General features: G+C 39.2%; 1 pseudogene across 1 annotated transcript in view; it reads right to left on the bottom strand.

Moving 5' to 3' along the window:
- Positions 1-3,767: 3,767 nt before the first annotated feature.
- LOC143395665 (calcium/calmodulin-dependent protein kinase type II subunit gamma-like) overlaps positions 3,768-27,209 on the bottom strand; it is a 61,553-nt pseudogene continuing 38,111 nt past the window's right edge. The window contains exons 2-4 of the transcript XR_013155377.1: positions 7,420-7,642; positions 5,983-7,384; positions 3,768-5,910 (exon numbers count right to left, since the gene is read on the bottom strand). The product of XR_013155377.1 is annotated as a calcium/calmodulin-dependent protein kinase type II subunit gamma-like (transcript). The remainder of the gene's footprint in view (positions 5,911-5,982; positions 7,385-7,419; positions 7,643-27,209) is intronic.

The following is a 27,209-nucleotide window of genomic DNA, read 5'->3' as shown; positions in this document are numbered from 1 at the left end:
TTGCTCTATAGAAATGTATGAAAATAGACACGGAAATCAAACAGAATGTGTTTTAGCTGCTTAAAAGTTTACACTCTCCATAAGTTCCCAGTGCACACTCTCTGGTTTGTTCCTTGTTGAAGTAGCCCTAAGCTGAAGCAGGCAGCAACAACTTTATATGAAAGCACTTTAGGAGAAAACTTGAAAATAGCCGTGAACTGAAATAGCTACAAAATTCTTTTGGTTGGATTTCTTTGATACTGAGAAGGATTCATCTTTTACCTAGACTGACTGTGCTCCTCAAGTTTGGATGTTTTTGGTTCAAAAGTTTGGTAACAGGTTATAGTTACGTTCAGGGTTCGGGTAGTATTAGAGTTATGGTTAAATTTGCTCAAATTACTTTGATAATGGGGAGGATTCATCTTTTTCCTAGCCTCAGTAGGCTCCCCAAGTTCATATCTTCTAGTTCCAAATGTTTGCTAAAAGGTTAGATTTAGGTTTATGTTTAATGTATTGGTTAGGGTAAAATGTAGTGGTATTATTTGGACACTGGGCAGTGTTCATTCATTATCCATCCTTGAGAGGTTTCCCAATTTTGGGTCCTCTAGGCTCAACAGTTCGCTGGCAGGAGCAGTTTGAATCTTCATGTTTTAATTCATTTTGCCCTATAGGGATGAATGGAAATGGAGGTGGAAATCAAACAAAATTTGTGCTATCGGCTTGAAACTTCAGGCACAGAATCAGTTCTCAGTGCTCTAATTCTGGTTTGTTTCTTGTTAAAATTGCCTTAAGCTGAAGTAGAAAGAGACAGCTTTATCTGTAGGCACTTTAGGAGCAAGCAGGGCAATAAATTGTAATGAAATATCTGCAAAAATTTTGTGATCAGATTTCTTTGATACTGGGCAGAATTCATCATTTATCTAACTGTACTAGGCTTCCCAAGTCTGGGCCTTCTAGGTTCAATGATTTGCTGCTAGAAACAGTTTGAATATTAATTTTTCACTTCATTTTGCCCTCTAGGAATAAATGAAAGTGGACGTGGACATAAAACAGGATTTGTGCTAGCTGCGGGAAACCTCAATCACTCAATCAGTTCTCTGTGTACTTATTCTTGTTTGTTCCTTGTTGAAATTGCCTTAAGCTGAAGTCAAAAAAGACAGCTTTGTCTCTGAGTGCTTTAGGAGCAAGCAGGGGAATAAACTGTACTGAAATAGCTGCAAAATTTTTATGGTCAGATTTTTTTGACTGGGCAGAATTCATCTTTTACCTAGCCCTACAATGCTTTCTAATTTTCAATCTTCTAGGCTCAAAAGTTTGCTAACAGGTTGGGGTTAAGTTTAGGTTTAAGGTTTAGTTTATTGTCAGCATTAGGACTAGGGTTAAATTTGGTCAGATGACTTTGATACTGGGCAGGATTCACCTTTACCTAGCCATACTAGGATAACAAAGTTTGGGTCTTCTAGGTTCAATGGTTCACTGCCAGGAACAGTTTGAGTTTTCATTTTTCACTTGATTTTTACCTATAGAAACGAATGGAAATAGACGTAGAAATAAAACAAGATTTGTGGTAGCTGCTTGAAGCTTAACACACTCAATCAGTTCTCAGTGCACACTCTTTGGTTTGTTCCTTGTTGAAGTTGCTCTAAGCTGAAGTAGAAAGAGACAGCTTCATCTGTGAGCACCGTAGGAGCACACAGGTAAAGTGTTGAGAAATTGCTGCAATTTTTTTTTTGTTGGATTTTTTTTTTACTGGACAGAATTCATCTTTTACCTAGCCCTACTAGGTCCAAAGTTTGGGTCTTCTAGGCTCAAAGGTGTCCTAACAGGTTGAGGTTAGTTTTAGGATTAGGGTTAAGTTTCTTGTCAGCATTAGGATTAGGGTTAAATTTAGTGAGATTACTTTGAATCTATACAGGATTCATACTTGACCTAGCCTTAGTAGGTTTGCCAAGTTTGGATCTTCTAGGTTCAATGGTTCACTGCCAGAAACAGTTGGAGTTTTCATTTTTCACTTCATTTTGCCCTCTAGGAGTGAATGGTAATAGATGTGGAAATAAATCAGGATTTGTGCTAGCTGCTGGAAAGTTCACACACTCAGTAAGTTCTCAGTGGCCCCTCTATGTTTTTTTTTACTTGTTGAAATTGATCTAAGCTGAAGTAGAAAGACACAGCTTTATCTCTGAGCACTTTAGGAGCAAGAAGAGGAATATCCATGTACTGAAATAGCTCCAAAATTTTTTGATTGGATTTCTTCGAAACTGGGCAAGATTCATTTTTACCTACCCCATTTAGCTCCTCATATTTGGTTCTACTACATTCAAAGGTTTACTAGAAGTTTATGGTTAGGATTAGAGTTAGGGTTAAATTTGGTCAGATTACTTTGATACTCAGTAGGATTGATCCTTTACCCAGCTTTACTAGGTTCCCTAAGATTAAGTTTTCTAAGTTCAATGGTTCCATGGTAGGAACAGTTTGAATTTTCATTTTAAACTTCTTTTTGCACTATATAAATGAATGAAAATAGACGTGGAAATCTAACAGTATTTGTGCTAGCTGCTTAAAAGTTCATACACTCATTCAGTTCTCAGTGTGCCCTCTCTGGTTTGTTCCTTGTTGAAATAGACCTAAGCTGAAACAGGAAGGAAAGACTTTATGTGGAAGCACTTTAGGAGAAAAGAGGGAAATAGCCATGTAGTGAAGTAGTTCCAAAATTTTTTTTAAAGAGAGAGTGAGAGAGGAGAGAGAGAGAGAGAGAGAGAGAGAGAGAGAGAGAGAGAGAGAGAGAGAGAATTTTTTAATATTTATTTTTTAGTTATCAGTGGACACAACATCTTTGTTTGTACGTGGTGCTGAGAATGGAACCCGGGCCGCACGCATGCCAGGTGAGCGCGCTACCACTTGAGCCACATCCCCAGCCCCCCAAAATTTTTTGGGTTGGATTTTTTTGATACTGAACAGGATTCATATTTCATTTAGACCGACTGTGCTCCTCAAGTTTGGGTCTCCTTGGTTCAAAGGTTAGCTAACCGGCTAGAGTTAGGTTCAGGGGTTTGGGTTAAGTTTAGGATTGTGGTTAACATTATAGTGAGGGTTAAATTTGGTCACATTACATTGATACTGGGCAGGATTCGTCTTTTCCATAGCCCCTCTAGGCTACCCAAGTTCCTATCTTCTAGGTACCAAGGTTCACTAACAGGTGAGGTTTGGGCATATGGTTAAATAAGGAGGGATTATTTGGACACTCTCAGTATTCATCCATTACCCATCCTTAAGAGGTTCCTCAATTTTGGGTTCTCTAGGTTCAATGGTTAGCTGGCAGGAACACTTTGAATTTTGATATTTCACTTCATTTTGCCCTATAGCGAAGAATGGAAATGGAGGTGGAAATCAAACTGGATTTTTGCTACCTGCTTGAAACTACACACACTCAATCAGTTCTCAGTACACTCATTCTTGTTTGTTCCTTGTTGAAATTGCCTTAAGCTGAACTACAAAGAGACAGCTTTATCTGTGAGTGCTTTAGGAGCAAGCAGGGGAACAAAATGTACTGAAATAGCAGCGAAAATTTTGTGGTCAGATTTCTTTGATACTGGATCAAATTCATTTTGTCCCAGTCCCACTAGGCTTCCCAAGTTTGGGTCTTCTAGGTTCAAAGGTTTTCTAACAGTTTAGGTTTAGATTTAGGATTAGGGTTAAATTTATAGTCACCTTTAGGGTTAGGGTTAAATTTGGTCAGATTAATTTGATACTGGGCAGGATTAATACTTTACCTAGCCTTACTATGTTAATCAAGTTTGGGTCTTCTAGGTTCAATAGTTCACTGCCTGGAACAGTGTGAGTTTTCGTTTGACTTAATTTTGCCCTATAGTAATGTATGAAAATAGACAGGGACATAAAACAGAATTTGTGCTAACTTCTTGAAACTACACACACAGAATTATTTCTCTCTTTTTTTTCTGTTTCAAGGTTATTTTATTAAATATCTTCAGTTCAAGGTTTCATTGTAACAAAGCTATGAAGGGTCTACCAACATTCAGAACAAACACTATTTTTAAATTATTTCTATGTCATGCAAAAATTCTGCATCAAATGCCTTCCATTTCCTGTTTAAAAGATTATTTTAATAGTCTATTGTCTATAGATGCTGAAATTAGCCCCAGAAGAGGAGTAAGAATGCTAAGAAGTGGGGCTGGAACAGCCATATGAAGCTATGGGTCTCAATGAACCTAAGACCATTTGTCTTCAAGCCAGCAAAACCAAATCCTGTGGTGAAGGTATCTGCGAGCTGGCACTGCAGGCTGCAGGGCAGGGTGGTGGGTAGGGCCCAGGGGCTGGGGCATGCATGAGGCGCTAGAGGAGCCTTGCTAAATCCAAGCATCAGCACCTGTGAGTTTGCTCTCCTCAGCTGGCTCCAAAGTAAACCTGTAGCTTTGCCTCTTTTCCCAGATCCTGTGCCTCCTGAAGTTAGTCCAGGGAGCTGGAGTCTACCCACCTTTCCCCCAAAAGTGTAGATATTTGTGCAGATAAATATGCACAGTTGTTTTGGGAGAAACCCAAGGCTATGACCAATTGCTCCTCCATTATCTTCTCATATTGGCTTAGGGTAGATCTTTTCCTCCTGGAATGGAACTCCTTGGGCAGAGAGAGACAATGAATGTAGGAGTCTTTGCTCTGAACACCTTTTTTGGGTACATGCAGGTGAGGGGGGGTGATGCCCATGCAGATTGTCCAGCAATAAGTCTATACTTCAGTTGGTCAGTAGAGGCCTCTTTCAAGAGGATGCTTCTTGCCAGAGCACTCATGTCAATCTCAAAGACAGGGAAAGAGATGGATGTGCAGCAAGAGTAGAGTAAGAAGGGAGGCAACCCTGAGGGCAGCCTGAATGCATAGAAACAACCACCACCTCTTATCCCACTGCCTCACTCCTCCCATCCCACAGGGGCACTTCACGGAGGATCCAGGTCCAGATGAGGGTCAGCATGGGGGACCACCACCATGAAAAGGCAAGACAAAGATGGTCCAGAAACAAAACTGCCAAAAGCGACAAAGGGAGCCCTGACCAGGGCCTGGCTCCCTCCTTGCTAAGTTATCAGGAACAAAAACACGAAGCAGAGCAGCAAAACCTCCCCTTCCCACCTGCAGGGATTAGGCCTCAATATCAGGGCCCAAGGGCATTGTGCATCCTATATAAATGGATGAGTAAATAAGTGCATGTCAGACTAACACGAGGTTTCTCATCAGCTTCATAGCAGACATACTTCTGCAGCACCAATTCTCTTCCCTTTTATGCTAAATGAACAGTACAGCAAAATCCGGGACCTCAGTCCTGAGGCCACTGCTTCTCAGCTGCGTCCACAGCTGGCTGAGAATTCTGCATTCTCTCTCAAGTAGGTCTAACAGCCATGGTGTTTTCATCAGCTTCTTTCTAGGTGCTTATGCAGTTTCCGAAGAAGCCCACTCATAGACCTGGGGTAAGCAGGCCACCTCAGGGGCCATAATCACATCATGGCCCCCAAAGCTCTGTCAGAGTCCTTGCCTGGTCCCCCTGGGTCCGTGGGGGTTCTGAGGCTAAGCTCACCTCTTCAGGACTGGTGGGTGAGCCCAACGTTCATGCCAGGATGGGCATCACACAAACTCCTGTCTTCTTGCAAGCCCAAGGGCGTAGGTGGTTTTGAAATGCTTCATGGTACAGATTCCATTTTTTTTAAACAATCTTTTTTTTTTTCTTAAATGTAAAAAAACACCTCGGTACAGCAGAGACAGACACGAAGGGCGGACGGGAGGGCTGCATGCAGGGGCGTGCATTGGCTGCTGCCGCTTTGTAATTTAATTGTTTTAAACCTCAAACGAACAGGACTGCCACTGTCACTCAGGCCCTCCAGAGCCACTGGCTGCGAAGGTTCGACCTCCAGCTGGAATCACCTAATCCCCCTGTGGCTGAAGCTCACTGCAATGGTGCGGCAGGGGCCCCTGAGCAGTGATAGTGGACATTGAGCCACTTGCCATCCCGGCGGTGCCAGACCCGGGTCTCCTCTGACTGGCTGGTACGGGGCGACCCTGCCCGTCGATGTACTGGGTGAGACGGATGTAGGCGATGCAAGCTGCGTCCTCCCCAATCACGTGGACATGTGGGTTTAGGATGGTGGTATGGATGGGCTTGCTGTTCTTGGACAGGAGATTCTCAAAGTAAAACTTATGGAAATCCATCCCCTCCACGAGGTTACCGAGGGCATCAGACTCAAATGAAGTGAGACCTGGGTCACAAATCTTCGTGTAGGCCTCAAAGTCCCCATTGTTGATGGCTTCAATCAGCTGTTTTGTGATCTTAATGATCTCCTGTTTTCGCACTTTGAGGTCCTCATCTTCTGTAGTGGTGTTGCAGCTCTCTGTGGAGCCCTTGATCCCATCTGTAGCATTGTGCACCACGGTGGTTTGTGGCTCCATGGCCATCTGCAAGGGCACGGGCTCTTGGGCTGGGCTTACGAGACTGTTTTTGTTGTTGCTCTGTGGCTTGACACCTCCATCCGACTTCTTGTTCAATAGGCTTTTGGCAGCTGAGAAGTTCCTGGAGACAAGCATGGTCATGAGGATGGCACCCTTCAGTTTTCTCCGGGCATTGAATTTGCGCAAACACTCCACAGTCTCTTGGCGGTGCATCATGGAGGCTACCTTGGATCATTGACAGACCCATGGGTGCTTCAGAGCCTGGTCAGCCGTGATGTGTTTTGCTGGGTTTATGGTCAGCATCTGGTTGATCAATTTCTTGGCTTCAGGAGTCACTGTGTCCCATTCTGGTGATGGGAAATCATACGCTCCAGCCTTGATCTGCTGATACAGCTTGTGCTGATCCTCATCCCACAAGGGAGGGTAGCCCACCAGGAGGATATACAGGATGACCCCGCAGGCCCAGATATCCACACGTTTTCCATAGGGATCTTTCCTCAAGACCTCAGGGGACAAGTAACCTGGGATGCCAGCAAAACCAAACCAAGCCTGCTGCTCTCCTTGCACTTCGATGGCGAGGCCAAAATCAGCCAGCTTGATGGCAGCACCCTTGCATTTACTTGCCAGCAGCAAGTTCTCAGGCTTCAGGTCCCGATGGACAATGTCATGCTGGTGGATGTGGTTAACACTCTCCAGAATCTGATGTATACAGTGGCTGGCATCTGCTTCACTGTAGTATTCTCTAGCCACAATGTCTTCAAACAGCTCCCCGCCAGTAACCAGGTCAAACATGAGGTAGTGAAACCCTTCTTCAGAAATACAGTCATGGAGGTGCACAATATTTGGATGTTTCAAAAGTCGGCATATCCGAGCCTCATGTTCTAGTTTTTGGTGATCTTGGGCTGACAACTTCTTGGTATTGATGATTTTCCTGCGGACCACAGAGAAAGCACCCCTCAGGCTGTACATCAGGAAATGATGGGCAATGCTTCAAACACACACCTGCTGCATCTCACTGATAGCCCTGCAGTCTTGCCAAGCTCCTCGAAGAGCTGTAGTCGTCAGTGAAGCGAGTGCAGGTGGTGGTGGTGGCCATGCTGGCTGGCTGGCGGGCGGGCGGACGTGGTGGTGCAGCCCGCGCCGACGTTGGTGCACAGTCACCCAGAATCATTTCTCAATGCACACTCTCTGGTGTTTTCCTTGTTGAGGTTGCTCTAAGCTGAAGTAGAAAGAGATAGCTTTATCTGTCAGTGCTTTAGGAGCAAGCAGGGGAAACCTTGTGTACTGTAATAGCTCCAAAATTTTCAGTTGGATTTCTTTGACACTGGGCAAGATTCATATTTTACCTAGCCCTATTAGTCTCCTCACATTTGGGTCTTCTAAGTTCAAAGCTTCACTAAAAGTTTAGGGTTAGGGTTAGGATTAGGGGAATGTTTAGCATTAGAGTTAGGGTTAAATTTTGTCTTTTACCTAACCCTCTTAGGCTCCCAATATTGGGTCTTCTAAGAACAAATGTTCTCTATCAGGGTAGGATCAGGGTTAGGATTAGGGTTGTGGTTAGCATTAGAGTAAGGATTACAATTTGTCAGGTTATTATGATACTTGCAGAATTCATTGTTTACATAGCCTTATTAGGATCCCTAAGTTTGGGGCTTCTAGGTTCAATGCTTCTGTGGCAGGATCAGTCTGAATATTCACGTTTCACATCATTTTGCTTTATAGAGATGCATGAAAATGGAGGTGGAAATCAAACAGGATTTGTTCTAGCAGCTTGATAATTCACACGCTCAATCAGTTCTCAGTGTGTCCTCTCTGGTTTGTTCTTTGTTGAAATAGCCCTGAGCTGAAGCAGGCAGAAACAACTGTATTTGGGAGCAGTTTAGGATAAAAGAGCAGAATACAAATGTACTTAAACAGGTCCAAAAATTTTTGGTTGGATTGCTTTGACACTGGCAATATTTATTTTTACCTTGCCTCATTAATCTCCTCACATTTTGGTCTTCTATATTCAAAATGTCACTAAAAGTTTAGGCTTAGGGTTAGGCTACCCCATGTCTACCATTAGGTTTAGGGTTCATTTGGGTCTCTTAGCTAGCCTTATTAGGCTCCTCCATTTTGGGTCTTTTAAGAACAAATGTTTGCTTACAGGTTAGATTTAGGTTTAGGGTTAGGGTTATGCTTAGCGTTAGAGTAAGGGTTAAAAATGGTCAGATTACTTGACACTTGCAGGATTCATCTTTTACTTATCCTTAGTAGGTTCCCTAAGATTGGGGTCTCTAGCTTCAATGGTTCACTGGCAGTAACATTCTGAATTTTCATGAAACATGAAATTTTGCCCTATAGGGATGCTTGAAAATGGAGGTGGATATCGAACAGAATTTGTCCTAGCAGCTTGAGACTTCACACAATCAATCAGTTCTTAGTGCATCCTCTCAGGTATGTTCCTTGTTGAAGTGGCCCTAAGCTGAAGCAGGCAGAAACAACTGTATTTGGGAGCACTTTAGGAGAAAACAGGGAAATACCCATGTACTGAAATAGCTCCAAAAATTGTTGGTCAATTTTTTTTTGGATACTGAGCATTATTCATCTTTTCCCTAGCCTCCCTAGGCTCTTTAAGTTTGTATCTTCTAGGTTCAAATATTAGCTAACAGGTCAGGGTTAGGTTTAAGTTTAGTGCTAAAGTTAGGGCTATGGATAGTGGTACGGTTTGGGTTATATTTAGTCGGATTACTTTGATATTGGGAAGGACTAATGCTTTATGAAGCCTTAGTAGGTACTCCAAGATTGGGTGTTCTAGGTTCTAGGTTCAATGGTAGGAACAGTTTGAATTTTCATTTTTCACTTCATTTTGCCCTATAGAAATTAATGGAAATAGATGTTGAAGTCAAACAAAATTTGTGCAAGGTGCTTGAAAGTTCATGACCTCAATCAGTTCTCAGGGCACACTCTCTGGTTTGTTCCTTGTTGAAGTAGCCCTAAGGTGAAGCAGACATTAATAACTTTATGTGGGGGCACATTAGGAGAAAACACGGAAATAGGCATATATACTCAAATACCTCCAAAAATTTTTGGTCAGATTTCTCTGATACCAAGCAGAATTCATCTTTTACCAAGACACACTGTGCTCCTCATGTTTGGATCTCCTTAGTGCAGATGTTTGCTAACAGATTACAGTTAGGTTCAGGGTTTGGGTTAATTTTATGGTTATGCTTAGGTTTAAAGTTAGAGTTAAATCTGGTCAGATTACTTTGATACTGAGCAGGAATCATCTTTTCCCTGGCCCCACTAGGGTCCCCTAGTTTATATCTTCTAGGTTCACATTTTGCTAACAGGTGAGGGTTAGATTATGGTTAGGGCTAAATGTGGTGGGATTATTTAGACACAGGGCAGTTTTTATCCATTATCGATCTTTAAGAGGTTCCCTAAGTTTGGGTCCTCTAGATTCAATGGTTTGCTGGCAGGAACAGTTTTAATCTTTATGTTTCTTTTCATTTTGACCTATAGGGATAAATGAAAATGGAGGTGTAATTCAAACAGGATTTGTGCTACCTGCTTGAAACTACACACACTCAATTAGTGTGTGCTCTCTCTGGTTTCTTCCTATTTGAAGTTGCTCTAATCTGAAGTAGAGACAGCTTTATCTGGGAGAGCTTTAGAAGAAAGCAAGGAAATACTTATGTAATTAAATAACTCCAAAAATTTTTTAGCTGTGTTTCTTTGACACTAGGCAAGATTCATCTTTTATTTAGCCCCATTAGGCTCCTAATGTTTGGGTCCTCTATGTTAAAAGGTTTGCTAAAAATTTAGGATTAGGGCTATGGTTAAGGTAGGTTTAGAGTTAGGGTTAAATTTTTTTTTTTAACCTAGCCACATTAGGCTCTCCAATTTTGGTTCTCTTTAGAACAAAAGTTCGCTAACATGTTAGGATTAGGTATAGGGTTAGGGTTATGGTTAACATTAAGGTAAGGGTTAAAATTGGTCAGAATACATTGATACTTTCAGGATTTATCTTTTACCTAGCCCCATTAAACTCCTCAAGTTTGGGACTTCTAGGTTCAAAGATTCGCAAAAAGTTTAGGGTTAGGGCTAAGGTTAGGGTTATGTTTAGCATTGGAGTTAGGGTTAATTTTGGTCTATTACCTAGCTCCATTAACCTCCCCAATTTTGGGTCTTCTAAGAACAAAGTTTTGCTTACAGGTTAGATTTAGGGTTAGGGTTAGCATTATGCTTAGCATTAGAGTAAGGGTTAAAATTGGTCAGATTATTTTGATACTTGCAGGATTCATCTTTTACCTAGCCTTAGTAGGTTCCCTACATTTGGAGCTTCTAGGTTCAATGGTTTGCTGACAGGAACACCCTGAATTTTTATGTTTCACATCAAGGATGCATGACTTTGGAGGTGAAAATTGAAAAGTATTTGTGCTAGCAGCTTGAAACTTCACATACTCTAACCAGTCTCAGTGCCCACTCTCTGCTTTGTTCCTTGTTGAAGTAGCCCTAAGCTGAAGCAGCCAGAAACAACCATATTTGGGAGTGCTTTAGGAGAAAACAGGGAAATACACATGTACTAAAAGAGCTCCAAAAATTTGGGGTCAGATTTTTTTGATACTGTGTGGAATTCATCTTGTACCTAGCCCAACTATGCTCCTCAAGTTTGGATATTCTAGGTTTAATTGTTCACTAACTAGTTAGGGTTAGGTTTATGGTTAGTGTTAAGGTTAGGGGTATGTTTTGTGGTAAAGTTAGGGTTAAATTAGTTAGGTGTGGGGAAGGATTTATCTTTTACATAACTCCACTAGGTTCCCCAATTTTGATATTCAAGGTTCAAAGGTTCACTAACAGGTTAGGTTAGGGTTAGGGTTAGGATTAGTGATAGCATTAGGGGTAGAGTTGAATTTGGTCATATTATTTGATATGAAGCATGTTTTATCCTTTACCCAGTCTTACTAGGTTCCTCAATTTGGGGTCTTCTGTGTTCAATGATTCCCTGGCATGAACAGTTTGAATTGTCGTGTTTCATTTCATTGTGTCCTATAGAGATGTATGGAAATGGAAGTGGAAATGGAGGTGGTGCTATATTCTTGGAAGTTCACCCACTTGATCAGTTCTCAGTGCACACTCTCTAGTTTGTTTTTTTTGTTGAAGTTGCCTAACCTGCCATAGAAAGAGACTTCTTTATCTGTGAGTGCTTTAGGAGCAACCAGGGAAATACCCATGTACTGAAATGGCTCCAAAATTTTTTTGTCACATTTCTTTGACACTGGGCACAATTCATCTTATGCCTAACCCTGCTAGGCTCCCGAAGTTTGGGTCTTCTAGAACAAAATATTTAGGTTTAGGGTTAGGGTTAGGTTTTGTTTTAGGGTATGGTTAGCATTAGGGTTAGTGAATTAATTTGATTAATTTACTTAATTAATTAAATTTAATTAATTTACTTTGATACTGGAAAGAATTCCTTGTGTACCTATCCTTACTAGGTTCCCCAGGTTGAGGCCTTGTAAATTAAATGGTTCACTGGCAGGAAAAGTTTGAATTTTCAAGTTCCACTTCATTTTTATCCATAGGATTGTATTGAAATGAAGGTGAAAATCCAACAGGATTTGTGCAAACATTTTGAAATTTCACACACTTATTCAGTTTTCAGTGCACACTCTCTTTTTAAATTTTTGTTTAATTTACCCTAAGTTGCCATAGAAAGAGATTACTTTATCTGAGAGCACTTTAGGAGCAACCAGGGCATATACTGCAATAGCTCTAAAAATTTTTGATCAGATTTCTTTGACACTCGGTAAGATTTATCATTTACCTTCCTCTATTAGGCTCCCCAAATTTGGGTTTTCTATGTTCAAATGTTCATTAACAGTTTAAGGTTAGATTTAGGGTTAGGATTAGGTTCATGGTTAGCATTATGATTACAGTTAAATTTGGTCAGATTACTTTGATAGTGGGCAGGATTCATTCTTTACCTAGCCTTACTTGGGTTGCCAAGTTTGGGTCTTCTAGGTTCAATGGTTCACTGGCAGGAATACTTTGAATTCTTATGTTTCATTTCATTTTGCCCCAGAGTGGTGAATGGAAATGAAGGTGTAGATCAAACAGGATTTGCACTAGCTCCTTAAAATTTCACAAACTGAATCAGTTCTCAATGTGCTCTCTCTGCTATTTTCCTTGTTGAAGTTGCCCTAAGCTGAAGTACAAAGAGAAAGCTTTATCTGTGAGTGCGTTAGGAGAAAGCAGGGGACTACACTGTACTAAAATAGCTCCAAAAAGTTTGTGGTTGGATTTCTTTGATACTGGGCAGAATTAATCTTTACCTAGCCACACTAGGCTCCTCAAGTTTGGGTCTTCTAGTTTAAAGGATCACTAACAGGTTACCATTAATTTTAGGGTTAATTTTAGGGTTATGGTTGTTTTTAGGGTTAGGGTTAAATTTGGTCAGATTACTTTGATACTGGGCAGAAATAATCTTTTTTCCAGCCTTCTAGTTTCCCTAATATGGAGTTGTCTAGGTTCAATTCTTTGCTGGGAGGGACAGTTTGAATTTTCATTTTTCACTTTTTTTTTGCCCTATAAAAAGAATGGAAATAGATGTGGAAATCAAACAGAATTTGTACAAGCTGTTAGGAAGTTCACACACTCAATCAGTTCCAAGTGCACACTCTCTGGTTTGTTTCTTTTTGAAGTAGCCCTAAGCTGAAGCAGGCAGGAACAACTTTATGTGGGAGCATTTTAGGAGAAAACAAGGAAACAGCCATGTACTGAAATAGCTCCAATTTTTTGGTCAGATTTCTTGGATACTAAGCAGGTTTCATCTTTTACCTAGACCAGCTGCACTCCTCAAGTTTGGGTATACTTTTTCAAAGGTTTGCTAACAGGTTAGAGTTAGGTTTAGGGTTTGGGTTAAGGTTATGGTTATGGTTAGAGTTAGGGATAAATTTGGTCAAATTACTTTGATACTGGGCAGGTTTAAATCGTCTCTAACTCCACTAGGCTCCCCAAGTTTGTATCTTCTAGGTTCAATGTCTGCTAACAGATTAAGGTTATGTTTATGTTTAGTTTTATGGTTTAAGTTAAATGTGGTGGGATTATTTGAACACTGGGCAGTATTCCTCCATTATCCATCCTTAAGAGGTTCCCCATGTTTGGATCTGCTAGGTTCAACAGTTTGAAAGCAGGAACAGTTTCAATCTTTAGGTTTCATTTCATTTTGCCCTATAGGTATGAATGGAAATGCAGGTGGAAATCAAACTGGATTTGTGCTATCTTCTTGAAACGTCACATACTCAATCAGTTCTCTGTGTGCTCATTCTGATTTGATCCTAGTTGAAATTGCCTGAAGCTGAAGTACAAAAGGACAGTTTTATCTGTGAGTGCTTTAGGAGCAAGCAAGGGAATAAACTGTACTGAAATGGCTCCAAAATTTTGTGGTTGGAATTCTTTGGTACCGAGCAGAATTAATCTTTTATCTAGCCCTACTAGGCTTCCCATGGTTGGGTCTTCTGCATTCAAAGTTTTGCTAACAGGTTTGGGTTAGGTTTAAGGTTAAGGTTAAGTTTATGGTCAGCATTAGGGTTAGGGTTATAGTCAGATTACTATATAGTCAGATTACTTTGACACTAGGCAGGATTCATACTTTACATAGCCTTACTAGGTTCACCAAATTTGCATCTTCTAGGTTAAATAATTTGCTCCAAGCAACAATTTGAGTTTTCATTTTTCACTTCATTTTGCCCTATAGGAATAAATTGAAATAGATGTGCAAATCAAACAGGATTTGTGCTAGCTGTTTGAAACTTCCCACACTCAATCAGTTCTCAGTGTACTCTCTCTGGTTTGTTCCTTGTTCTAATCTGAAGTAGAAAGAGACAGCTTTATCTGTGAGCACTTTATGAGCATGGGAATACCCATGTACTGAAATAGCACCAAATATCTTTGTTTGAATTTCTTTGACACTGGGAAAGGTTCATCTTTTACCTATGCCTATTAGACTCCTCACGTTTGGGACTTCTATGTTCAAAGGTTGGCTAAAAGTTTAGGGATAGGGTTAGGGTTAAAGTTATGTTTAGCATTAGAGTTAGAGTTAAATTTGGTTTTCTAACTATCCCCATTAGGCTTTCCAATTTTGGGTCTTCTAAGAACTGAGTTTTGCTATCAGGTTAGGATTAGGGTTAGGGTTAGGGTTATGGTTAGCATTAGAGTAACAGTTAAAATTGGTCAGATTACTTTGATACTTCCAGGATTCATCTTTTACCTACCCTTAGTAGGTTACCTAAGTTTGGTGCTTCTAGGTTCAATGGTTTGCTGGCAGGAACAGTTTTCATGTTTCAGGTCATTTTACCCTATAGGAATGCATGGCAATGAAGGTGGAAATTGAACAGTATTTGTGATAACAGCTTTAAACTTCACACACTTAATCAGTTTTCAGTGCCCACTCTCTGGTTTGTTCCTTGTTGAAGTAACCCTAAGCCAAAGCAGACAGAAACAACTATATTTGGGAGCACTTTGGGAGAAAACAGGGAAATACCCATGTACTGAAATAGCTCCAAAAATTTGGGGTCAGATTTTTTTTGATACTGAGCAGGATTCATCTTGTACCTAGCAAGACTATGCTCCTCAGTTTTGGATATTCTAGGTTGAAATGTTCACTAACAGGTTAGGGTTAGTTTAATGGTTTTTGTTAATTTAAGGGGTATGGTTAGTTGTAGAGTTAGGGTTAAATTTGGTTGTATTACTTTAATACAGGGAAGGATTTATCTTTTGCATAACCCACTAGGCTCCCTATGTTTCAAAATTCAAGATTCAAAATTCAAGATTCAAAGGTTTGCTAACAGGATAGGGTTAGGGTTTGCATATTCAAAGTTCAAAGGTTTGCTATTAGGTTAATGTTAGGATTATTGTTAGGATTAGGGTAATGGTTAGCATTAGGGGTAGGGTTAAATTTAGTCAGATTGTTTTGATACTGGGCAAGATTTATAGTTTACATAGCCTTACTAGGATCCCAAGTTTGGGGCTTTTAGGTTCAATGGTTCGCTGCCAGAAACAGTTTGAGTTTTCATTTTTCACTTCATCTTTTCCTATAGGAATGAATGGAAATAGATGTGGAAATAAAACAGAATTTGTGTTAGCTTCTTAAAACTTCACATACTCAATCAGTGCTCAGAACACACTCTATTTTTGGTTCCTTGTTGATGTTGCCCTGTTGTGAAGTAGAAACAGACAACTTTATTTGTGAGTGATTTAGGAGCAAGCAGATGAATTCCCTGAACTGTAATAGCTCCAAGATTTTTATGGTTGGTTTTATTTGATACTGGGCAGGATTCATCTTTTACCAAGTTCTGCTATGCTTTGAAAATTGGGTCTGCTAGAAACAAAGGTTCGCTAACAGGTTAGGGTTAGATTTAAGAATAGGTTTAGAATTAGGGTAAGGGCTTTGGTTAGCTTTAAGGTTAGGGTTAATTTGATCAGATCACATTGATACAGTGGAGGATTCATCTGTTACCTAGACCCACTAGGCTCCCCATGATTGGGTAGTCTAGGTTCAAAGGTTCAATAACAGGTTGGGGTTAGGTTTAGGTTTAGGGTTAGGGGTAGGTTACATTTTGTCAGATTTCTTTCACAGTTGGCAGGATTCATCTTTTTCCTAGCAGCACTAGGCTCCCAAAGTTTAGGTCTTTTGGGATCAAAGGTTCACTAAAAGGTAAGGGTTAGGGTTAAGGTTAGGGTTAAGGTTAAGGTTATGATTAGCGTTAGGGTTAATTTTTAATTTGATCAAATTTCTTGGAAACTTGGTAGGATTCATCCTTTATCTAGGCTTACTATTGTTTCCTAAGTTTGGATTATTCATTTCCTTGCCCCAGGGGACTACCCAAGTTTGCCTCTTCTAGATTCAAAGGTTCACTAAAAGTTTAGTGTTAGGGTTTGTGTTAGTGTTTGGTTTAGGATTAGAATTATGGTTAGCATAAGGGTTAGGGTTAAATTTGTTCAGATTACTTTGATACTGGGCAGAATTCATTCTTTACCGAGCCTCACTAGGTTCCTCAAGTTTGTGTCTCCTTGGTTCCATGTTTTTCGGGCAGGAATAGTTTGAGTTTTCCGGGTTCATTTCATTTTTGCCTATAAGGATGTTTGAAAATAGTGGTGTAAATCCAACAGCATTTGTGCTAGTTGCTTGAAAACTTAATCTGTTTTCAGTGCACAGTCTCTGGTATGTTTTTTGTTGAAGTTGCCCTAAGCTGAATTAGAAAGAGACAGCTTTATCTGTGAGCGATTTTGGAGTAAGTGGGGAAATACACATGTACTGAAATATCTCCAAAGCATTTTGGTCAAATTTCTTTGACACTGGTAGGATTCATCTTTACCCAGCCCAACTAGGCTCACTAAGTTTGAATCTTCTGAATACAAAGATTCTCTAACAGGTTAGGGTTAGGTTAGATGAGGGTTAGCATTAGGGTTATGTTTAGCATAAGGGTTAGTGTTGAATTTTGTCCAATTCCTATGATATTAGGTGGGATTAATCATTTTTCTAGTCTTACCAAGTTTATTAAGTTTGGGTCATCTAAGTTGAATGGTTTCCTAGCTGAAACAGGTTAATTTTTCAAGTTTTACTTCATTTTGCCTTATAGTAATGAATGGAAATAGACGTGGATATCAAAAGGATTTGTGCTAGCTTCTTGAGATTTAAACACTCTATGAGTTCTCTGTGCAAACTCTGTGGTTTGTTTCTTGTTGAAGTTGCCCTAAGCTGAAATAGAAAGAGAAAACTTTATTTTTGAGCACTTTAGGAGCAAGAAGGGAAATACCCATGTACTGAAATATCTCCAAAATATTTTGTCATATTTCTTTGACACTGGAGAGGATTCATCTTTTACCTAGCCCTACTAGCCTCACCAAATTTGGATCTTCTAATAAGGAAGTTTTGCTAACAGGTTAGGGTTAGTGTTAAGTTTAGGATTATGGTTATCATTAGATTTAGGGTTAAATTAGGTCAGATTACTTTGATATTTGTCAGGATTCATTATTTACATAGCCTTACTAGTTTTTCCAAGTTTAGGTTTTCCAGGTTCATGGGTTCACTTGCAGGAACAGTTTGAATTTTTATTTTCACTTCAGTTTGACCTGTAGTGATGAATGGAAATGGGGGTGCAAATCAAACTGCTTGAAACTTCACACACTCAATCTGTTCTCAGTGTGCACCCTCTAGCTTGTTGCATGGTGAAATATCACTAAGGTGAAGGAGGAAAGAACTAACTTTATCTGGGAGCTTGTTAGGAGAAAACAGGGAAATAACCATTTGTAAAATAACTCCAAAATATTTTGGTCATATTTCTTTTATACTGACACAATGCATCTTTTACTAGTCCAACTATGCTCCTCACATTTGGGTCTTCTGGTGTCAAAGGATTGCTAAAAGGTTAGGGTTAGGTTTTGGTTAGGGTTAGGGTAGGGTCAGTTAGTGTTAGGGTTAGGATTTTATTTGATCATATTACTTTGATACTGGGTAAGATTCATAATTTAACTAGCCTCACTACACTCCCTAGTTTGGATCCTCTATGTTCATAGGTTCAATAAAAGATAGGGGTTCGAGGCAGACCACGTGGCCCGGAGAGGGGGCACAGCCACCCGCCTGTGTGGTAGACTGACCACTCCAACTGGAGTAGGGGCCCAGCTGCCCGCCTGCTGTGTAGACAGACCACTCCAACTGGAGGAGGGGCCCAGCCACCCACCCGTGCGGTCACCGGACTGAGCTCTGGACAAACATAAGGTCTCCCCAACACCCCCCACCTCATCAAACACCTTATGAGAAAAACTGATGGAACTCATCTTGGAAAATCCCACCAACCCTTAAAACCCATCAACTGGTGGGCATGGCTACCAGCTCAGTTCTGCAGCGAATCAGGCACCTGGTTTACATCTCAGAGAATAAGAGTAGAGAGGCCACAGGTGGAAGCTCAAATCCTCTCACACTTACTACCACCACCATCCTGAACCCAGAGACTCAAGCTAGGAATAGACAATGCCACCTGCTGGAAGAAAAGAAAGCCTAGTTCTAAGAGATATATTTTTTCTTTTTTTCTCTTCTCTCTCTCTTTTATCCATTCATCCAGTCTCCTCTACCCTTCCCCCTCTGGTCATCGCAACCTCAACATATGTGAATCCAAGAATTGTGCATGAAAAAGACTTTAACAACTGAATCACCAGAATAATATAATATAGAGGAATTGCATATGCCCCACCTCCCCCGCCCCTTTAATTTCTTTTTTTCTCTTACTTTCTTTTTCACACTCTCTTTTTTCTCTTTCTTTCCTTGCTTTTTGATTTTCTCATTCTTACTCCCTCTATCCCACTTGCAACCCCGTAAATTTTACTATTTCTAAGTAGGGTAACCTTATAAATACAGATAGGAGTTTGAATCTATACATTCTTCCATAAATTACCCATCTATTGGTTAGAACTCTCCAAAGTTACTAAGTTAGATTTACCGCATACCCTCACTCCTTTCCCCCTAAACATAACATCTTACACCTGAAATTCAGTTTCCTTAATGCTACCAGAAATGGTATGCCTTTCATGAAACTAATGACTATATTTGTAAATGATAATTGAAACCAACATTTGTAGACATAGAGTCTAGCTATAAAAGTAGTAATAAGGAAAACGTGTGCTTAGATGTTGTACTATTGATATTGGGAACTGTTAACATTGTCTTTCTCCACAAAAGGGAGACTTTGGAACTATACAAGAGCAATATAAATATATAGGGGGAAAATCAATAACACAACAGTTTCAGAAAGCAGAAAGAAACGTGAGCAGTATGAAAAGACAAGGAAAGAAAGGACCACAAGCAATGCAGGTCAACTCAACTTTAGAAGAGGTAATAGCTGCAGCAGATGGAATGTCAGATAAAGAATTCAAGATATACATGCTTCAGATATTCTGGAGTCTCAAGGAAGACATTAGACAGCAAAATAAGACAATGAAACATCACTTTGACAATGAATTACATAAACAAATCCAAGAAGCAAAAGATCAACTATACAGGGAGATAGAGGTTATAAAAAAACAAACAAACAGAAATTCTGGAAATGCAGGAAGCAATAAATCAAATTAAAAACTCAAATGAGAGTATTACCAGCAGAGTAGAACACTTAGAAGATAGAACATCAGACAATGAAGACAAAGTATTTCAACTTGAAAAGAACATAGACAGCTCAGTGAGACTGTTAAGAAACCATGAGCAGAACATCCAAGAAATATGGGATAACATAAAGAGACCAAACTTAATGGGATACAGGAAGGTATAGAGGTCCAAACCAAAGGCATGAGCAATCTATTCAATGAAATAATATGAGAAAACTTCCCAGACTTGAAGAATGAAACAGAATTCTACATCCTAGAAGCCTACAGGATGCTGAATGTTCAAAATCATAAGAGATCCACACCAAGACACATTGTAATGAAGATACCCAATATACAGAATAAGGAGAGAATTTTAAAAGCTACAAGAGAAAGAAAGCAAATTACATTTAGGGGTAAACCAATCAGGATAGCAGCTGATCTTTCAACATAGACTCTGAAAGCTAGAAGATCCTGGAACAACATATTTCAAACACTGAAAGAAAAGGGGTTCCAACCAAGAATCATGTATCCAGCAAAATAAAGCTTCAGGATGGAAGATGAAATTAAAACCTTCCATGATAAACAAAAGTTAAAAGAATTTGCAGCTAGAAAACCATCTCTTCAAAATAACTTCGGCAAAATATTACAGGAAGAGGAAATGGAAAATATCAATGAAAACCAACAGTGGGAGGTAGTACAGTAAAGGGGGGAAAAATAATCAAAGAGGAAAACAAACCATGTTTAGTAACATAAATAAACAAATATGGCTGGAAGGACAACCCATATCTCAATAATAACCCTAAATGTTAATGGCTTAAACTCACCAATTAAGAGACACAGGCTAGTAGAATGGATCACAAAACAAGACCCAACAATATGCTGCCTTCAGGAGATGCATTTGATAGGAAAAGACATACATAGACTGAAGGTGAAAGGTTGGGAAAAATCATATCACTCATATGGACTTCGGAAACAAGCAGGAGTGTCCATACTCATATCAAATAAAATAGATTTCAAGCCAAAGTTAATCAAAAGGGATAAAGAGGGACACTACATACTGCTCAAGGGAACCATACACCAACAAGACATAACAATCATATATGCCCCAAACAATGGTGCAGCTATGTTCATCAAACAAACTCTTCTCAAGTTCAAGAGTCTAATAGACCACCATACAATAATCATGGGAGACTTCAACACACCTCTCTCACCACTGGACAGATCTTCCAAACAGAAGTTGAATAAAGAAACTATAGAACTCAATAACACAATTAATAACCTAGACTTAATTGACATATATAGAATATACCACCCAACATCAAGCAGTTACACTTTTTTCTCAGCAGCACATGGATCCTTCTCAAAAATAGATCATATATTATGTCACAGGACAACTCTTAGACAATATAAAGGAGTAGAGATAATACCATGCATCTTATCTGATCATAATGGAATGAAACTGAAAATCAACAATAAAAGAAGTAAGGAAAAATCATGCATCACTTGGAGAATGAACAATAGGTTACTGAATGATCAATGGGTTATAGAAGAAATCAAGGAGGAAATTAAAAAATTCTTAGAGATAAATGAAAACACAGACACAACATATCGGAATCTATGGGACACACTGAAAGCAGTTCTAAGAGGAAAATTCATTGCTTGGAGTTCATTCCTTAAAAAAAGAAAAAACCAACAAATAAATGATCTAATACTTCATCTCAAAATCCTAGAAAAAGATGAGCAAAACAACAACAAAAGAAGTAGAAGGCAATAAATAATTAAAATCAGAGCTGAAATTAATGAAATCGAAACAAAAAAAATTGAAAAAATTGACAAAACTAAAAGTTGGTTCTTTGAAAAAATAAATAAAATCGACAGACCTTAGGCATGCTAACGAAGAGAAGAAGAGAGAGAACTCAAATTACTAGCATACGGGATGAAAAAGGCAATATCACAACAGACACTTCAGAAATACAGAAGATAATAAGAAATTATTTTGAATCCTTATACTCAATAAAATAGAAGATAGTGAAGGCATCGATAAATTTCTTAATTCATATGATCTGCCCAGATTGAGTCAGGAGGATATACACAACCTAAACAGACCAAAATCAATTGAGGGAATAGAAGAAACCATCAAAAGACTACCAACTAAGAAAACCCCAGGACCGGATGGGTATACAGCAGAGTTTTACAAAACCTTTAAAGAGGAACTAATACCAATACTTTTCAAGCTATTTCAGGAAATAGAAAAAGAGGGAGAACTTCCAAATTCATTCTACGAGGCCAACATCACCCTTATTCCTAAACCAGACAAAGACACTTCAAAGAAAGAAAACTACAGACCAATATCTCTAATGAACTTAGATGCAAAAATCCTCAATAAAATTCTGGCGAATCGGATAAAAAAACATATCAAAAAGTTGTGCACCATGATCAGGTAGGATTCATCCCTGGGATGGTTCAATATATGGAAATCAATAAATGTTATTCACCACATCAATAGGCTTAAAAATAAGAACCATATGATCATCTCGATAGATGCCGAAAAAGCATTCGACAAAGTACAGCATCCCTTTATGTTCAAAACTCTAGAAAAACTAGGGATAACAGGAACATACCTCAATATTGTAAAAGCAATCTATGCTAAGCCTCGGGCTAGCATCATTCTGAACGGAGAAAAATTGAAGGCATTCCCTCTAAAATCTGGAACAAGACAGGGATGCCCTCTCTCACCACTTCTGTTCAACATAGTTCTCGAAACACTGGCCAGAGCAATTAGACAGATGAAAGAAATGAACAGCAAATAGGAAAAGAAGAACTCAAATTATCACTATTTGCAGGTGACATGATTCTATACCTTGCAGACCCAAAAGGGTCTACAAAGAAACTATTAGAGCTAATAAATGAATTCAGCAAAGTGGCAGGATATAAAATCAACATGCATAAATCAAAGGCATTCCTGTATATCAGGATATAAAATCAACACGCATAAATCAAAGGCATTCCTGTATATCAGCGACAAATCCTCTGAAATGGAAATGAGGACAACCACTCCATTCACAATATCCTAAAAAAAAAAAAAAAACTTGGGAATCAACCTAACAAAAGAGGTGAAAGACTTATACAATGAAAACTACAGAACCCTAAAGAGAGAAATAGAAGAAGATCTTAGAAGATGGAAAAATATACCCTGTTCATGGATAGGCAGAACTAACATCATCAAAATGGCGATATTACCAAAAGTTCTCTATAGGTTTAATGCAATGCCAATCAAGATCCCAATGGCATTTCTTGTAGAAATAGAGAAAGCAATCATGAAATTCATATGGAAAAATAAAAGACCCAGAATAGCAAAAACAATGCTAAGCAGGAAGTGTGAATCAGGCGGTATAGCGATACCAGACTTCAAACTATACTACAGAGTAATAGTAACAAAAAAAGCATGGTACTGGTACCAAAACAGGCGGGTGGACCAATGGTACAGAATAGAGGACACAGAAACCAATCCACAAAATTACAACTATCTTATATTTGATAAAGGGGCTAAAAGCATGCAATGGAGGAAGGATAGCATCTTCAAGAAATGATGCTGGGAAAACTGGAAATCCATATGCAACAAAATGAAACTGAATCCCTTTCTCTCGCCATGCACAAAAGTTAACTCAAAATGGATCAAGGAGCTTGATATCAAATCAGAGACTCTGCATCTGATAGAAGAAAAAGTTGGCTATGATCTACATACTGTGGGGTTGGGCTCCAAATTCCTCAATAGGACACCCATAGCACAAGAGTTAATAACTAGAATCAACAAATGGGACTTACTCAAACTAAAAAGTTTTTTCTCAGCAAAAGAAACAATAAGAGAGGTAAATAGGGAGCCTACATCCTGGGAACAAATCTTTACTCCTAACACTTCAGACAGAGCCCTAATATCCAGAGTATACAAAGAACTGAAAAAAATTAAACAATAAGATAACAAATAACCCAATCAACAAATGGGCCAAGGACCTGAACAGACACTTCTCAGAGGAGGACATACAATCAATCAACAAGTACATGAAAAAATGCTCACCAACTCTAGCAGTCAGAGAAATGCAAATCAAAACCACCCTAAGATACCATCTCACTCCAGTAAGATTGGCAGCCATTAGGAAGTCAAACAACAACAAGTGCTGGTGAGGATGTGGGGAAAAGGGTTCCCTTGTACATTGATGGTGGGACTGCAAATTGGTGTGGTCAATTTGGAAAGCAGTATGGAGATTTCTTGGAAAGCTGGGAATGGAACCACCATTTGACCCAGCTATTTACCTTCTCGGTCTATTCCCTAAAGACCTAAAAAGAGCATACTACAGGGACACTGCTACATCGATGTTCATAGCAGCACAATTCACAATAGCAAGACTGTGGAACCAACCTAGATGCCCTTCAATAGACGAATGGATTAAAAAAATGTGGCATTTATACACAATGGAGTATTACTCTGCATTAAAAAATGACAAAATCATAGAATTTGCAGGGAAATGGATGGCATTAGAGCAGATTATGCTAAGTGAAGCTAGCCAATCCCTTAAAAACAAATGCCAAATGTCTTCTTTGATATAAGGAGAGTAACTAAGAACAGAGTAGGGAGGAAGAGCATGAGAAGAAGATTAACATTAAACAGGGATGAGAGGTGGGAAGTAAAGGGAGAGAGAATGGAAACTGTATGGAAATGGAAGGAGACCCTCAGGGGTATACAAAGTTACATACAAGAGGAAGTGAGGGGAAAGGGAAAAAAATACAAGGGGGAGAAATAAATTACAGTAGAGGGGGTAGAGAGAGAAGAGGGGAGGGGAGGGGATGAGGGGGGATAGTAGAGGATAGGAAAGGCAGCAGAATACAACAGACAGTAGTATGGCAATATGTAAATCAACGGATGTGTAACCGATGTGATTCTGCAATCTGTATATGGGGTAAAAATGGGAGTTCATAACCCACTTGAATCAAAGTGTGAAATATGATATATCAAGAACTACGTAATGTTTTGAACAACCAACAATAAAAATTTTTAAAAATAAAAATAAAAAAGAAAGAAACTAGGACAAACCCATCCCTACAGGACAAAACAAAGTGAAACCCTAAGATTTAAAGTTTTCCTGAAGGTGAACGCTTCAACCTAGGACAACCCAATTTGGGGGGCAGATTTGTAGTGCTGTAAGTATTATTCCTATCAATACCAACAACATCTGGTTAAAAATATATTTGCAGAGTTTTTTATATACTTGGAGTTTTCTGCCACCTTCTCAAAAGCTTTCAAATGAAGGTGTTTTTGCCTTGACTGAGAAATGCTCCTACTTAGGGCTACTTCAACAGGGAACAAAACAGAGAGTGCCCACTGAGAACTAATTGACCGAGTGATGTTTCAAGTAGCAAGTGCAAATCATGTGTGATTTCCTGTTCCAACTGCATTCATCCCTATAGGTAAAATGAACTGAAACCCAAAAATTAAAAGTGTTCCTGCAAGCAAAAGCATCATCCAGGGAGAACCAAATTTTTAGGGCTAAGTAGGACTTATGTACCTATCATCCCTGCCAAGAATCAACAAAATCCGCTAAAAAAAAAGTTTGCAGACTTTTCAGTCAACTCGGATTTTTGTGCAAGCTTCTAAAACGTTTTCAAATAAAGGTGTTCCTGCATTGGCTCAGGAATGCCTCTACTTAGGGCTACTTCAACAGGGAACACAAAAGTGAGTGCCCACTGAGAACTCATTCAGTGGGTGAAGTTTCAGGCACCTAGCACAAACTGTGTTTGATTTCAAGTTCCAACTGCATTAATCCCAATAGGCCAAATCAAAGTGAAATCTAAAAATTTAAAGTGTTCCTGCATATGAATGCTTCAACCTAGGAAAACTGAATTTGGGGGTCAAAGTGGGACTGGAACTTTTGGGGGATCATTCGTGCCAAGTATCATGAAAACCCATTGAAAAAAATATTGACAGAGTTTTAAGTAACCTCAGAGTTTCGGGCAAGCTTCTCAAATGCTTTCAAACGAAGTTGTTCCTGCCTTGACTGAGCATTGCCTCTGCTTAGCGATTTTTCAACAGGGAACAAAACACACAGTGCTCACTGAGAAACTATTTAGTGGGTATAGTCTCAAGAAACTAGGACAAACCCATCCCAATGGGACAAAAAAATGTGAAACCTAAAAATTTAAAGTTTTTCTGCAAGTGAACACTTTAACCTAGGAGAACCAAGTTTGGGGGCAGATTGGGAGTGCTTTAACTATTATTACTGCCTATGTTAACAACATCTGGTTAAAAAAATATTTCCAGATTTTCCTATAAACTTGGAGTTTTCTGCAACCTTCGAAAAAGCTTTCACATGAAGGTGTTTTTGCCTTGGCTGAGGAATGCCCCTACATAGAGCTACTTCAACAGGGAACAACACAGAGCATGCCCACTGAGAACTACTTGACTGGGTGATGTTTCAAGCAGCTAGCACAAACCATGTGTGATTTCCAGTTCCAACAGCATTCATCCCTATAACTTCAAATGCAACAACCTGGAAGAACCAAATTTTTAGGACTAAGTAGGACCCATGAATCAGTTGTTCCCACCAAGAATCAACAAAATCTTCTGGAAAAAAAAAATATATGCAGACTTTTCAGTCAACTTGGATTTTTATGTAAGCTTCTAAAACACTTTCAAATAAAGGTATTCCTGCCTTGGCTGAGAAAAGCCTCTGCTTAGGGACACTTCAACAGGGAACAAAACAGCGAGTGTCCAGAAAACTAATTCAGTGGGTGAAGTTTCAGGCATCTTGCACAAACCCTTTTTGATTTCCAGTTCAAAATGCATTCATCCAATTAGACCAAAACAAAGTGAAACCTAGAATTTTAAAAAGTTTCTGCAAGCGAACACTTGAACCTAGGAGAACCAAATTAGTAGAGTTAAGTGGGACTGATGTCATAATCATCCCTGCCAATTATCAACAATATGCAGAGAAAATATATTGGCCAAGTTTTCTGTAAAATTGCAGTTTTCTGCAAGCTCCTCCAACACTTTCCAGTGAAAGTGTTTTGGCCTTGGCTGAGAAATGCCCTTTCTTAGGGATTTTACAATGAGAATAAAATAGAGAGTGCCCACTGAGAACTAATTGAGTGGGTGAAGTGTAACCTCAAGCCAATGCATCAACCTGGGGAAAAAAAATTAGGGGTAAATAGGACTCATATATTGATCATTCCTACAAAGTATCAACAAAATCCGCTGAAAAAATATATGCACAGATTTCAGTCAACTCAGACTTTTGTGCAAGCTTTTTAAATGCTTTCAATTAAAGGTGTTCCTGCCCTGGCTGAAAAATGCCTCTATTTAGGGCTACTTCAACAGGGAATAAAACAATGAGTGCCCATTGAGAACTAATTCAGTGGGTGAAGTTTCAGGCACCTAGCACAAACTGTATTTGATTTCCACTTCCAACTGCATTCATCTCAATAGGCCAATACAAAGTGAAACCTAGAATTTAAAAGAGTTCCTGAAAGCAAACACTTGGACCTAGAAGAACCAAATTAGTAGGGTTAAGTGAGAATGGTATCATAATCATTCCTGTGAATAATCAACAACATCCAGAGAAAATATATTGGCCAAGTTTTCTGTAAAATTGTAGTTTTCAAGCTTCTCAAACATTTTC

Source organism: Callospermophilus lateralis, chromosome 3 (assembly GCF_048772815.1).
Source record: "Callospermophilus lateralis isolate mCalLat2 chromosome 3, mCalLat2.hap1, whole genome shotgun sequence".
NCBI lineage: Eukaryota > Metazoa > Chordata > Mammalia > Rodentia > Sciuridae > Callospermophilus > Callospermophilus lateralis.
Note: the sequence above shows the minus strand (reverse complement) of the source record. Positions and strands in the feature narration are given on the sequence as shown.